We start from the raw sequence: 14972 nt of genomic DNA, 5'->3' as shown, positions 1-14972 counted from the left end.
TTTTAAAATTGCTTCCTAGTGGGCTGTTGGCTCAGCTGGTCCTCAGACTTATGTGTGTATGTATATATCTATACACGCACCAAGAAACAGAAAGACAGCGTAATCACATCTCCTTCTTGCACAAGTTTTTGAAGTGGGCTTTTTGTGTTTTCTTTTCTTGCTTTGGGAAAGGCATCTCCTTTGGTCGACAGGAGATTACAGTGAAATATTTGCTTCTAACCAATAGTTTAGAAATAAAAGGAATTTAAAAAAAAAAAACTAATATACGTACAAAATGATGAACATATTCAAAAAGATGAGTTTATTAATTTAAAAAGATAAGTTTATTAATTTAATTATAACTTTTACCGGGCATCAAGGACCTTTCAATAAATTACCATATTACTGGTGGGTGTGATTACATAAAAGGCGGGGAGAAAACTTTTCTTCAAAATACATTTGCAAGTGGATCCCAAGTGATCCAAGTATGTCACTAGCTTAATTTTGAAAGACATGTCTCACAAATAAAATCAAACTCTTATTGTTGTTGGCCATTGATATTTATTCCACACATGAAAATATAAAACACTTTACACAGAAACTACCAAACTTATACTACTATTACACAGAAAAAAAAATTAAGTTAAAGAAATGTACAAAATTTGAAGTTCAGAATGAGAATTGAGGAACTCAAGCAACGACATTTTTTGCAAAAACATTTGACCATTGCATACAAACACTATCTTATTCTTACATATTCATCTTTCTGCAACAACAAGTACAAGATGCACACAAATGCAAATATGAACAGAGAGTAGGGGAAGCTTGCAGTCTGTTGTTTATGTCAACATTTGCTGGGATGACAAGAAACGCTCCCACATTAACCTCACGTTGTCTTTAAACCCATTGTAGATGGAATCAGTATCAATCTTCCCATCCTACGATTGAAATAAAAAATAATTAGCACATTTTAATGAAAGGCGAAAGATGACAAATGCACCACTAATTCAGTATGAGCATGGAGACAAGGATATAGGAAATAGTGTGCAATAACAATCATGAAACAGATTTATAGTTGCTGAACTGATAAAGTTTATGTTTCCAAACACTAGTCCTGGGACTGAAGCAATTAACAAACTCAAGCCACTCTTCCATCCAATGGTGATCGTAAAACCAAAGTGCAAGATACGTATAAGTCATAAGCTGGAAACTCATTTTTTTAAAATTAAATTTAGTCCAAGATACGCAATAGGTAAAATTCACTCATCACTTGAACTGATACCATTTAAATGCAAAAGTTCATTGACGACAGAATGAATATGCTAACATGAAGGGACAACTGTATGCGCACTAAAAAGAGCTCTTGCAGATAATCCATTAAACTATATGGATAAGCTTGCTATCCGATCGACAAAATCTTCTTTCAGAATTTTTTTTGTAAAGCAATCTCCAAGAAAAAACCCTTCAGCATCTAATAGTAGAAGTAGAAAATTACAGTAAAGGTGTGAAGATAATATTAGCATTAACATCGAGGTGGAACAGCAAAAATTTCAATCTCTATCCAATCATATAAAAAGATAGCACGTTAAGTGATAGAAGTTAAATTTAAAGAAAAAAATATAGGAGAAAAAATATGAGATGAAATGAACGTAGTAGATTAATATTCACATTCATATCAACCTTTTTTTTTTAGTATAGGAGAGTGAGCAGAGTAACCATTATTCTCTAGTCCTTACCTCCCAAAATTTTGAACTAAAAGAAATTTAATTATTAAAAACCACTCAGCCTATGGGCACTTAGACATCAACATTCATAATACATAAGAGGAAAGAAAGGAAACATGAGAAGCACAATTGAGGACATACATGCAATCTCTATAACATATATTTAGTTTAGATCAAACTCTTATTGTCCGAGGTGCCTTAATTTACCCACTCATGATACTTAGCCAAAAGAGAGAGAGCATTCTTCTTATGCATAGTAATTCCCGGCAGAACATCAAAGTCCAAGTCTTGGCTCTTCATTCCAGGTGGCATTTCCCAATCAAATTTGTAAAGAAGATTAGCAAGTGCGAGATCCACAGTTGCGATTCCCATATTCAACCCAGGACAAATTCTTCTGCCAGCACCAAACGGTATTAACTCAAAGTGTTGCCCTTTAAAGTCAATAATGCTATCAACGAATCTCTCCGGATAAAATTCCTCCGGATTCTCCCAAGCTTCAGGGTCTCTTCCTATCGCCCATGCATTTACAAAGACAAGTGTTTTAGCTGGTATTTCATACCCATCTATTACGCACTTTTCAATTGTTTCTCTTGGGACTAGTAATGGCACTGTGGGTTGCAATCTCATTGTCTCCTTCACTACCGCTTTAAGATAATGTAGTTCTTGAACATCATCTTCATTTACAAAGCCTTTGTTAGCCCCAATCAACAATCTGATTTCCTGTTGAACTTTTTTCATTGCTCTAGGATTCTTCATTAGGTAAGTCATGGCCCAAACCACAGTTGCTGCACTCGTGTCTGTTCCAGCAACGAGTACGTTCTGCAAAGCAAACAACATACATATATACATAGTAAATTAGTTAAAAGCAAATAAAATTACATTAAATTAATCATGCTCAGGTGGACATCAAAGGCACTTTACAGCATTATAAACCATTTTACAAGACTGTAAAATTGGGTATCTGCACAAAATTTTAAGTCTGCGCCTGAGCACGAGTCTACATATAACTATTTATAAAATTATTCACCATGAGCACTGCTTTGATGTGGTCCAAAGTCAAGTCAACTTTAAATCCACGATCTTTTCTTATTTGAAGTAAAACATCAATTATATCCTCCTGTTGCGCCAATTCTGATTTTGTTCTGTTTGGATCCAAATGCTCGTTGATGAGTTCCTGGTAGAATCTATCGAATTCTTGGAAGTTATTTTGCAGGCGTTGCATCATTCCTGTGAGCTTATCAATCCAGCCCATGAAAGGAAAATAATCTGTAACAAAAAAGCTTACAAACAAGGCTTGAGTTTCATTAAGCATGGCATGGAATCTACTTCTTCCACTTGTTGCTTTATCTTCATCGTACCTCTTGCCAAAACCAATTCTACAAATAATGGTGCTGGTAAGAGACATCATTACCTCACTTAAGTTTACGGGATTAGAAGCAGCAACTGATTTTGAAATCTTTTCAATCATTCTTGAAACTTCATCTTCTCTAATGGGTCGAAAATTTTGTACCCTATTAGAGTTAAAGAGATGAATGACACAAATTTTTCTTATCTCTCTCCAATATTCATCATAGGGTGAAAATACCAAATCAAGACCATTGTAAGATAACTTTTGTTGTCCTACCAAGGCTGGCCTGCTACAAAATTGAAGATCATGGGTTTTTAATATCTCTTTAGCCATTTTTGCTGAGGAAACTACTAGGGATGGCACAAAACCAAGACGCAAGGACATGAGGGGGCCATATTTCCGTGACAGCTCCCAAAATGACACTTGAGGCTTTGAGACATCAAACTGGTGTAGGCTTTGAGACATCAAACTGGTGTAAGTTACCGATTAAGGGAAGGCCCCAGGGGCCGGGTGGTAATTTAGTATTATTTCTTGAGGTTAGGAAGAAGGGGAGACACAAAAGGAAGTTGATGATGATAAGTAAAGCCATTAATATCTTCTATGCGCTTAATCACTGCAAAAACAGAACTGCCTCTCTCCATTAATAAGGAAACAAATCCATTAATAAGGAAACAAAAATGCTATGTTCAGTAATATTATTAGATCGAGGCTCTGTTTTGTACTCTTGTGAAGTCCTTATCGCTTGTCCGGTTAGCACAACGAAACAAATTTGCCGGCTACGTTATCGTCAACAATCAGTGATTAAATCAAGTGTTGAAAAGTAATTTACAATCTAAAATGTTAAAATATCTGTAGAAGGAGCTTACTAACTTACAGATTCGGTAAGTCACAGCTGACTCACAAACTTGGTGGTGGGTCCCACACGGACCCACAATCAAATACTATTCACGTGAGGGCTGTACCTTACAGAATCTGTAAGGTAGCCCTATCCTCTGTAGAAATATCTTAAGAAAAATCTGGGATGTTAGCCAAGTTGCTTAAGTTAGTGGCAATTAAAATGTGTGGTACAAATAAAAGTTGAGCAAATTGTGTGGTGGAAAAATAAGTTAGTTAAAGTTGTGATCAGTAAGTGCTTGTTTTGGGACAGAATCCAAATACTGATTGAAATTTGGTTTTTTCTATCAACCTTAACTGGGAAGTATATTCTAACACAATAGTGTTCAATTGAAAACAAAAAAAAAAAAACTGTTGTTATATAGCAAAAATCTTTTTCTGGTGTTGTTTTATTTTTACTGAACAGTGAATAAGGTAGTAATTAATATTCATGGATTTTAACAAAAATAAAATTGAACAAACACAAGTGACTGCAAGCCGAAACCCACCATTTAACTCCGTCCATCAAAAGTGCCAAAAAGTCCATTGAATTGCCGCACGCCCGCACTCATGCTGTAAGAAATGCAATAACAACTCAATTGATTGTGTTTCAGCCTCCGGCCTTCTAAAGCTGTTAAAAAAATTGGCTATCTAGATGGTCAACACCATCTTTAGTTGGAAAAGAAAACAAAAGAAGAAGGATTTGGTGCCGCCCAAAGAAAATAAGAAAGAGAGAAGAAAAAGGAGATGCCGGGCGAAGAAGGAAAAGAAAAGAAAAATTAATAAAATAATAATAATAATAAAATATTAAATTAATAATAGCCTATTTTGGCTATAAAAGGAGGCTCCTCCTTTTCGTTTTCGCATTCAATTTTGTGAGAAAGAGCTTGAGTAATTTTCAGAACTTAAAATTATAAAGCTCTTGTGAGTTTAGTGAGTGAGAGATTGAGAGATTGAGTGTATTGGGGTTCTAAGAAGTGAGCTAAAATATTATAATACTTGTAATCCTCATATCGCTAGTGAAATATTTTACTTTTGTTTTCGCCTGTGAATGTAGGTTAAAAGTCGAACCACGTAATTTTTTGGTGTTCTCTATTGTGCTTGTTCTTTATTTTCTTCTAATTTTATTTTAACTACGTGTTTGCTTCACCCATCAATTTCCTAACAAAAACTTGTAGGAAAGTGATGGGAAAGTGATGGATGATGCTGTTATGAAATCAAAATAACGATGGTTTGGTCTTTTATTTATGTATTTTCTGGAGGATGAAAATGTCTCAATAAAGAATTGTTTTACTTAGCACACATAACTGTAAGCTGATGCCATTAAAATGCAGCTTTTATGGTAAAGAGGCAGAGCATTACAGAGTTGATTTACTAATACTCCCAACAAAAAAAGAGGTGATAGAAAATGCCATGAATTTACTTATTAGTTGTATCAAGTAAATGAAAAAGAACAAAAAATTAAAAACCGAAGAAACAAAGCATCTGTATTCCAAATGCTGGGCAATTGAAAATGATTGTATTATATGGACTTGCCCCATTTAATTAGAACATTTCATAAATAAATGATAAAGTGGACATAGGCATGTATGGACAAGTGGGTATTTTTGATAGTTCGGGATGTCACCGTACTCAAATAAAAAAAAAGATAATTGAGATCTAAATCCCATGATACTGAAAGGAATTCCTAAGGATTGGCATGTTCAAATTGATTCACAATCAGCAGTATCTTTGCAATTTTATAGTCTCATCTGTAATTGTATACATTGTTAGTTTAGACATTCAATTACGAGTTAACTGTTAACTTAATTCAATTCCCAATTGGTTATAATAGTTTGAATTAACAAGCCTGTTCCTCAATCAGATGTACAGTTAGTCTTACTTCTTATCAATTATCTTTTTTTCTTCATTTTAAATTCTTTTCCTATCAAATTGATATTATTTCTTCAAAGATTTCTAAAAGCTCTTAGTTTCTTAAGTTCATTCTTAATCTTTATCACTTTTATTTTGAATAGATCCTTCATGATTCACATTGAAAAGATTAAATTCAAACCCTCATCTATTTAATTCAAAACAGCAAAAGTCCTGTTGCAATGTTTGAAGTAGCAAAAATCTCCTTTAAAACACAGGCAACAAACACAATATTCGATCCATTGTCCATAAAGAATAGTTAGCCAGGAGCAGAAAACTTGCCTTCTAGAGCTCAAGTGTTTTATCTTCTTTAACAGTAGATTTGCATGAAATAGTTGAGTTTTGTCGCCTGCTGTCAGGCAACTACACTGCCGGGGCGGGGAGTAGGAAGAATCAATGGTTAATTAAGTGGGAGATAAACGAAACTTGATCACTAATACTGAAGATTTTAGCAGAAGAACTACCTTGACATGGTATATATATCCTTGTACTCTTCAAAATAAACTCCAATTTTTGGCATAACTTCATTTATAATGTCTTCCATGTATGTAGCAGGGACATTTGAGTAAAAGGATCACTTCATTTGCCTCAAAGTGGTTTCTTCAGCAACCTGACCTTCCTTTTCACTTCCTAAGTGCAGTAAATTGTTCCTGCATCGAGATGAATGATATAATTACTTCTTTGAGGCGCTTGTAATACAAAAACTAATGGATGTTTCAAAAATGTGATAGAAGAATGGAATCATTTTTACTGCAAGAAATAAGGTCAAGCAATGATATAATGTGTTGTCCCTATGAAAATTCAAACAATAAAACTTGGTCACGGACTCACGGCGGCAAGAGATTGATTTGTTTCTCATACCAGAAATCAAGTAATACTAACACAAGATGTCTGTCAGATTTAGTATAAATATGCATTTTTGTTTGCTTTAAGTTCAAAGTCGAAAGAAAGGAGAGGAATGATCTAACACAAAACATTCACGCTGTAGCAGCAATGGGAACCAGATCACATATCTATGGAAATGAACTTCGCCAAATCTAGCAATTGTTGGCTTTTTCTCCAATTCGTTCTTGACAATCTTATAAGCACTCAACACGTCTGGCCATACATTTTCTGCTGCCGGTCCCCCTGGGCTTCTTCATATATTCCCCCTCACTTCATCATTATCTACCAACGAGAAAGCCAAATGTCCACATAAGCAAAGTTAACACCAGACATAAATCAAGAACGAAAGTAGAACAAATTAAGATAAAACAAAAAAAAAAAGGCAGAACACTAACCTTCAGCCAGATTGTTGTTCACTAAAACTAACGGCTTTACTCCTCTTTTATGCTCAACAGGCTCCACTGAGGACGGTTCAGATTGGAAAGAAGTAGGAAAGCCGCTATCACCATCCAAGCCTACGGCAAACCACCTGAATACGGCATGCCTTGCATGCACAATATTTGCACTCCTGTCTTCATTAAGCTTGGGCAATCCCAAGTTTAAGCTTCTGTTGAATTTAGGCACAAGCATCTGTGGAGCTGGAGATGGCCTCTGTGGGTCCTTCCAGTGCCGCTTATGTGGTGGAATGTTGATAAATTAACTTCGCACTACATTAAACCAAACTAAGAAACAATTGAAGTGAAAATATAATAAATTTGAAGATAAATTCATAGGATAAGGAAACAATACTTACCGAAAAACTAAAATTGCTTGCAGGTGTTGGCCGACTCAGCTGATATTCAGACTTATATATACATGCACCAAGAAATGGAAAGACAGCATACGTCAGTTACATTTCCTTCTTGCACAAGTTTTGAAGTGGGGCTTTGAGTTTTATTTTATTGCTTTAGGAAAGCAAATCGACAAATTGAAAAGATTGGCATCTCCTTGCGACCGAAGGGGTCGCACAACTCGCAAGGAGACAGACCACTTCAACGTTATTGTTGCCAACAAAACGATGATGGTGTAACTTTTTTTTTTTTGTTGATTACATTTTCATTGATGTCCTTAAAATATGGTTTAATATCGGAACTACTCTTTAAGTTTAAATTTAGCCTCTAATGCCCCTATTATAATTGAATTAGATCATTTATTTTTTCGGGATCAAAATAGATAGGAATTAGAATAGGCTAATATCGAAATATACGGGAATTAAAATGTAAAATAAGAACTAGAATAAATTTATACTTGAACTGCAAGAATCAGAATTAGAATAAATTATATTCTAATTAATGTGTCTATTTTATCTTATAATCGTAATAAATTGTTGTAAGATACTTATATGACCTTAGTTACAGTTATGTATTTGTTCACTAAAAAAATAAATAATAAATATTTTTAGTATAAATAATAACATCAATAATAATAATAATTTAATATTAATATGAGATAAAAAAGGAATTTTTATTTTTTTAAAGATAAAAATTCATTCCCCAATTTGTATTCCCACCTCTACTCATGCCAATGAGATTCTCATTCTTTTTTTTTCAAATTTATGGACTCCACCCAAAATCTATTCTTATTCCTCCATATTTTTTGCAAGTAAGCACTACCAATAAGGAATGAATATCATTATCATTCCCTAATCCAAGAAATAAATACAATCAAATTAAACTAAATCAAATATAATAAAATGACAAATTATAGTTCTTATTTAAAATGAAACATTTTCTAATTAAAGATAATATATTTCTCCTTTTAAAAAATTCTTTTATCTTTCTTTATTTTATTTTGTGTTTAACTTTTTACTTTCATATTTCTATTTAAACTTTTCATTATAAAACAAAACATTATTTTTATAAATTTTTTACTTATTATATTTTCTACTGTTGCCAATATTATTCCATTTCATTGTAATTTAAGGACAGTGAAAGACAAAAATATGTGACATCAGGGAATAGATAATGTGCAATTACCCACTCGGATATATCGGACTTGGATAGTTCATTCAAAAAAAAAAATTTTTTTTTGATAAGCAAAAAATTACTTAAAACTGTGGGAGCACATGGACATCAATCTCTATAATGTATATTACGTTTAGATCGCACCCCTATTGGTGGAGGTGCCGTAATTTACACCTACAATAGACTTTTAAATGAAAAATTAAGTGGAGTAAAGGATGCGTATAGTGTTTCTTTCTTTTTTTCTTCTTTTTTTTTTCCAACGAAGATTGTTAAGGCTCCGATTTTATTTGTATCCTCAGACAGAATTATCTTTTAATTTCTTTTATTTATTTAACCTTATAGCAATCTTACGGATGGCAATGAGTGAGTTTTACTGTTTCAGTATAGATTTACCTATACCTAACTCAGCCACAATTAAAAAATAAAATTCGTCTGCACTCAAAAATAAAATTCCAAACTTGTATTTTCACCTAGCGGAATTTTAACTATTTCTTGATTTACAAACATTATTGGTAAAAAAGATACTTTCGGACAAATTTAAAATGATATTAAAAGCTATAAATTAAAAAAAAAAAAATAGGCCTTAAAGGAAAAGCATCCGAAAGTAACATGTCTCAACCTTGGCGTTTCCTTCTGGAACATCAACTGCAAATGACTCAAATTACCAGTTTCCAAGGGCTTCCATCAGTTATGGAGCCTTAATTGAACTATCAAAGACACATGCGCAGTGCAGTCACAAGTATTTCGTATAATGTAACTTAAAAGAAAATCAGAAAAAGCTGGATGTAAAAGTATTATGCCTGAGCCTGTAATCGCTAGCAACGACTTCGTTGATTGTCTCGATCCCATCCCAATCATTAATAGACACAAAATTTTGTCTCAAATTCCGACCAATTCCAAATCGATTTTAAAAATTAGCATTGAATCTCATACCTTTCGAAACGGGATCTCAATACTCAAATCGGAATTTAGTTTTTACCGTCAACTTTACGTGGAACGTAAATTCTAACACAACAGTATTTCATTTAAGAAAAAGGAAAAGGAAAAACTGTTGTGATATGTCAAAAAGGCCCCTGCTACGTTACATGCGAATGTATGCAACAAACACGAAATGATGAACGTTTGATTTTGCTTCCGAAAAAGAACGGATGTGGATAAATGCATTAAAACAGTTTGTGGTGGCCAGCCTGTTGAAACGGTTGAAAAATGATAATGATGTCCGGGGCTAAAAGACAGCAGTAAAAGATGGCGCAAGGATAAAACAAGATTGGAAAAAGACATCCTCACAGAGGATTGCACAAAAGTTTGTACAAAACGGTGAGTTTTGAAAAAGGATAATTACAAAATTTTCATAAAATCTTGAAAATTAATCATATACATCCTTACTTGGATTTTGGGTTGAATTTGTCCTCAAAAATGGTATTAGAGCCAAGTTTTTGGTTTAAAATATAAAAAAGGACGAAACAATTGTTTAATCATCAAGTCTACAATGATTATCATCCTGAATTATTCAAGCCCAAAGCTCTCACTAGCAAAAGGACCATAGGAATGAAAGTCCTCTATAAATCTCTTGAGAAGATAAGTAAGGAGAAAATATGGCTTCACGAAGCCACAAAAGAGCATATAATATTTTCTATGAGTAGAAAAGAAAGTATTTTAGCCAGACATGGCATATTTAAAAAGAAAAAAAATATATATATGAAAATCTCGTGGAATCCAGCTTACTAACACACCACAAGGTATGCAAGGTGCTAAAGCATCAGTCATCATGTGGCTACTGCTACGAAGGATCAAAAGGAGATTCTAGCGGAGAAGACATGTCTCTAGATGCACCACGAGATATGCAAGGTGCTAAAGTATCAGTCATCATGTGGCTACTGCTACGAAGGATCAAAAGGAGATTCTTATGGGGAAGAAATGTCTTTAGATGAAGATCTAATAATTGACATGTGACAGGGCCCATTGAAAAAGATAAAAGATGCTATCCTAAAAGCATAAAAAATTCAAAAAGAAATATTCCAAAAAGATAAAGCTCACCACAACAAGATAAAATTGTCTGCCATTAGGAAAAAAAGACAACTACTGTCTTTAATGATAAAAAAAATAGGGGTCACCTTATCAAAAGGGAATCCACGATCCACTAAGAAATTTGAACATATGTCATGTAAAAGAGATAACCTTATCTCTTTAAGAGGATAAATAGAAACATGTAAGAAGGAAAATACATCATATGTCTAACCTTCACCTATCTTTGTATTCTCTGTAACCATCATCTGTAAACAATTTCAATAATGAAATAAATAAACCTCTTTTGAGTGAAATTATCATCTTCCAAATATCTTATATATCCTTTGAAAACTAACCAGGAAACTTACATGCCAATACTTGTGCTAAATGAAGAAGATTTTCTATTACTAAGCATTCTTCCAGAGACAACTGCAAGGAAATCACTTAGACATATCCTATTAGGTCAGTCTGTTGTGTGTTACGTTGGACTGTGTGGAACAATCACTGAAGTGATCTTGTATGATGTGTGGAGCTATGGCAGTGCCAACCATGAATCTCTCTATGGTTGGAGGTAATTAGTGAGTCTATTTTAAAATTTCAAGAGATAGTACACTGGTTAGTGATCTGAACTCTTCTTTTATTTTAGCCACAAATGGAAGCATGTTAGGCCCTGTTTACTTTCAGAGATGTTACAAGATAGGAAGTGATAAGAGTAACTCAATTTCTTAAAAATGGAAAGATCTGTTAATAAATTTCTAGATGCAATTGATCATTTAGACTTTAGTCAAGAATATCAAGTTGGTTATACAATTTCTGTGGTTAAAACTAGATTAACTACAAGCAAACAATGAAGAAATAAAAGGAATTAATGATCCAGAAATATTCGATTCATTTGAAGAAGAAAACATGATAGCATTAATAGAATTAATTTTATCTACCCTCGAAATAATCCAGGATAGGTGCAAGGCTAATAATAGAACTCAAAATTGAGCATACAACACTCCGCGAGTTTAAGTCAAAACCATCTTTAAAGACATATATGGATCTATTTTATTTGCATAATCATCACAATCAAATGTACCTTAATAGGAATATGACAATAATATGTTGCCTATATAACTTTTACATAACCAAATTTTTTTACCACTTTCTTTACACTTTCATATACTTTCATTAATCAAACTCCATCGAAATAAATCAAATTCGTACTATGTAATGTCTTCCTTGAATTCTATTTCAGTCAACTATATATACATGTTTTTCTTAGTAAATATTATGCTCAGATGGGAACATCAGAGAGCACTTTAAATGTTGTAAAATGTTCTACAACACCGTAAGAGTGGGTATCTGCACAAAATTTTTGAGTCCGCCCCTAAGCATGAGTTAGAATAATTAACTATTTATAAAATTATCAACCATGAGCACTGCTTTGATGTGATCCATAGTCAGATCAACTTTAAATCCACGGTCTTTTCGTATTTGAAGTAAAACATCAATTACATCCTCCTGTTGCAGCTGTTCTATTTTTGTTCAGTTTGGATCCAGAAACTTGTCTATGAGTTCCTGGTAGACTCTGTCGATTTCTTGGAAGTTATTTTGCGGGCGTTGCAACATTCCTATGAAAGGAAAATAACCTGTAACAAAGAAGCTTACAAGCAAGGCTTGAGTTTCATCAAGCAAGGCATGGAATCTACTTCTTTCACTTGTTGCTTCATCTTCACGTACCTCTTGCCAAAACCAATTCTACAAATAATGGTTGTGAGCTGTGAGGCCTGCTGGTGAATCAAACTCGTCAGACATAAAATGGCAGCGTTTTGGTGCGTTATGAGCATTAAAGGTCACGGGGAGAGCACGTGTTTGTTTGCTTAAAAATACTTAGGGATGACAAAAATCCTCACGGGACGGGTACCCTCGGGAATTTTCCCCATTCGGAGAGGGTATGAGGGGAGGGGACGGGGATGAGGTGGAATCCCCATCCACTACCCATTTCCCCATTTTAATTTTAATTTTAATTTTTATTGTTATTTTTTAAAATTACTAGTAAATAAATAATAAAATTTAAATTATAAAATTATAAAAATTAGTAAAAATAACAAATATCAAAATATTTATATTATTAAACTTTTAGGCCTAATTAACTAATTAAAGTCCTAAATTTTTATTTAGGACATTAAAAAAACCGAATAGATTCTATTAGCCCAAAAATTTAGGAGTAGAAATTCATACAGGGTCTCCATACAGATGCCTCGCCAATTAATGATGACACATAAAAACTAGGTAATGTATAACTTTTGGAGTTTTTATTTATTCTATTGTCTTCCTTTTTTATTATTGGTTTATTTTTATGTTATGCTAATGATATCTGGTACTAATTAATCTCATCTAGCTAAATGTATAGGATTAGGTTGTTAGATATTTAATATATGATCACATTAATTATATCCTCTCTCATGCATGGGATTAGAAAATTTCCACATGCATGTGTATTCTCCTAGCTACTGATGATAAATTGGAATATATATATTTCACAATAAACAATGTAAAATGTTTAACAAAAGAGGGAGAGAGTATAATCATGTCTTGTTTTGTATAAACAATCAGTCTCCAAATGCCTGCATTTATGTTTCTCACGTTATCGAAGACAATGAACTATAACTAAGTGACAAGCTCCTGCCCATGTTTGTGTTGGGAATATTCGTCACTTGCTAATTCCTTCATTAAATCTCGTTCCCTTATGGTTTTTGCTTTATATTTTTTTTTTGTCTTAACCACGAGGTATTTTGGGGAGGGCCCCAACTGTGGGAGACATTTTTAAGTCCGCACCACAACTCAGATTAGAAATCTCCGCTCGAACCGGGAGGTACATGTTCTCCCAACAAACATGTACTGAGCTATTGAATCTTTATGAAAGTTCAAAATCATAATTTTTTCTTCCTAGACTCTTGATTCACTGCATAACAATATAAAAAAAAACATTAACATACGACTAAATTAATAGAAAGAATGTTCTTCTTATGCATGGCAAGTCCAGGCCGAACATCTAAGTCATGGCTCTTCATTCCAGGCGGCATTTGCCAATCAAATTTGTAAAAAAGATTAGCAAGTGCAAGATCCACATTTGAATTTCCATATTCAAATCAGGACAAATTCTTCTGCCAGCACCAAATGGTATTAACTCAAAGTGTTGCTCTTTAAAGTCAATACAACTATCAACTAATCCCTGCGGGATAAAATTCCTCAGGATTCTGCCAAGTTTCAGGATCTCGTCCTATCGCCCACGCAATTACAAAAACATGTGTTTTAGCTGGTATTTCATACCATTCTATTATACACTTCTCAATTGTTTCTCTTGGGAGTAGTAACGGCTCTGTGGGTTGCATTCTTATCGTCTCCTTCACTACTGCTTTAAGATAATGTATTTCTTGAACGTCATCTTCATTTACAAAGCCTTTGTTGCCCCCAATCAATGATCTGATTTCCATTTGAACTTTTTTCATTGCTCTAGGATTATTCATTAGGTAGGTCATGGACCAAACCATAGTTGTTGCACTTGTGTTTGTTCCAACAGCAAATACGTTCTGCAAAGAATAAAACATGCATATATACATATTAAATTAATTAAAGCGAATAAAATTATATTAAATTAATCATGCTTAGGTGGGAACGTCAAAGAGAGCTTTATGTTGCGGAAGTGTGAGGTTGAGCAATTACCAATATTACGATAACTGTAACTTTTGGAGAAATATAAATATGACAAATAAATGCAAAGAAAATATGACACAATAATTTACGTGGTTCGACATAAAGCCTACGTCCATGGGCAAAGACTGTAAGATAATTTTACTGATAATGGGAATTTACAAAAGTGGGAAAAACTCACAAAACCCACAACCCCAATACACCCAAATGGAACTTCACTTAAACACTCAAGTGGAAGCTCTCTCAAATTCTCTCAAACAGCTCACTTACAATTGCTCTCTACTTCTCACAAATTGGGATGCGTTACAAATGCATTCTACTCCTCTATTTATAGGCAAAGCTTACAATATGAATGCATGAAAAAAACTTTGGCCATTTTCAATTTTAATGACTTTGGTGTGACTTTTGGTAGCGAGATCATGCTAGCACATGCAATTGGATCACGTTAGCTCAAAATTGATGTGCTTGAAATTTGCATGCTAGCTGGCTCATGCAAACATACTTGACTTTTGAACAATTCTCTACCTTGGCGAAAATTTAGTA

The 14972-nt window shown here is 33.6% G+C and overlaps 1 long non-coding RNA gene and 2 pseudogenes across 1 annotated transcript; all 3 read right to left on the bottom strand.

Moving 5' to 3' along the window:
- Positions 1-605: 605 nt before the first annotated feature.
- On the bottom strand, positions 606-3697 carry LOC18046371 (annotated as a pseudogene).
- A 2327-nt stretch (positions 3698-6024) lies between these two features.
- On the bottom strand, positions 6025-6932 carry LOC112100254. The gene is made up of 3 exons (XR_002906571.1): positions 6804-6932; positions 6300-6485; positions 6025-6203 (listed from the first exon to the last, which is right to left on the bottom strand). It is a non-coding gene; the product is annotated as an uncharacterized LOC112100254 (long non-coding RNA).
- Positions 6933-13705: 6773 nt separating this feature from the next.
- Positions 13706-14326, bottom strand: LOC112099981 (annotated as a pseudogene).
- Positions 14327-14972: the final 646 nt, after the last annotated feature.

This window comes from Citrus clementina, unplaced genomic scaffold, assembly GCF_000493195.1.
Source record: "Citrus clementina cultivar Clemenules unplaced genomic scaffold, Citrus_clementina_v1.0 scaffold_3, whole genome shotgun sequence".
In the NCBI taxonomy this organism is placed as follows: Eukaryota; Viridiplantae; Streptophyta; class Magnoliopsida; order Sapindales; family Rutaceae; genus Citrus; species Citrus x clementina.
The sequence above is the reverse complement of the archived record's forward strand: the minus strand, read 5'-3'. Positions and strand labels throughout refer to the sequence as shown.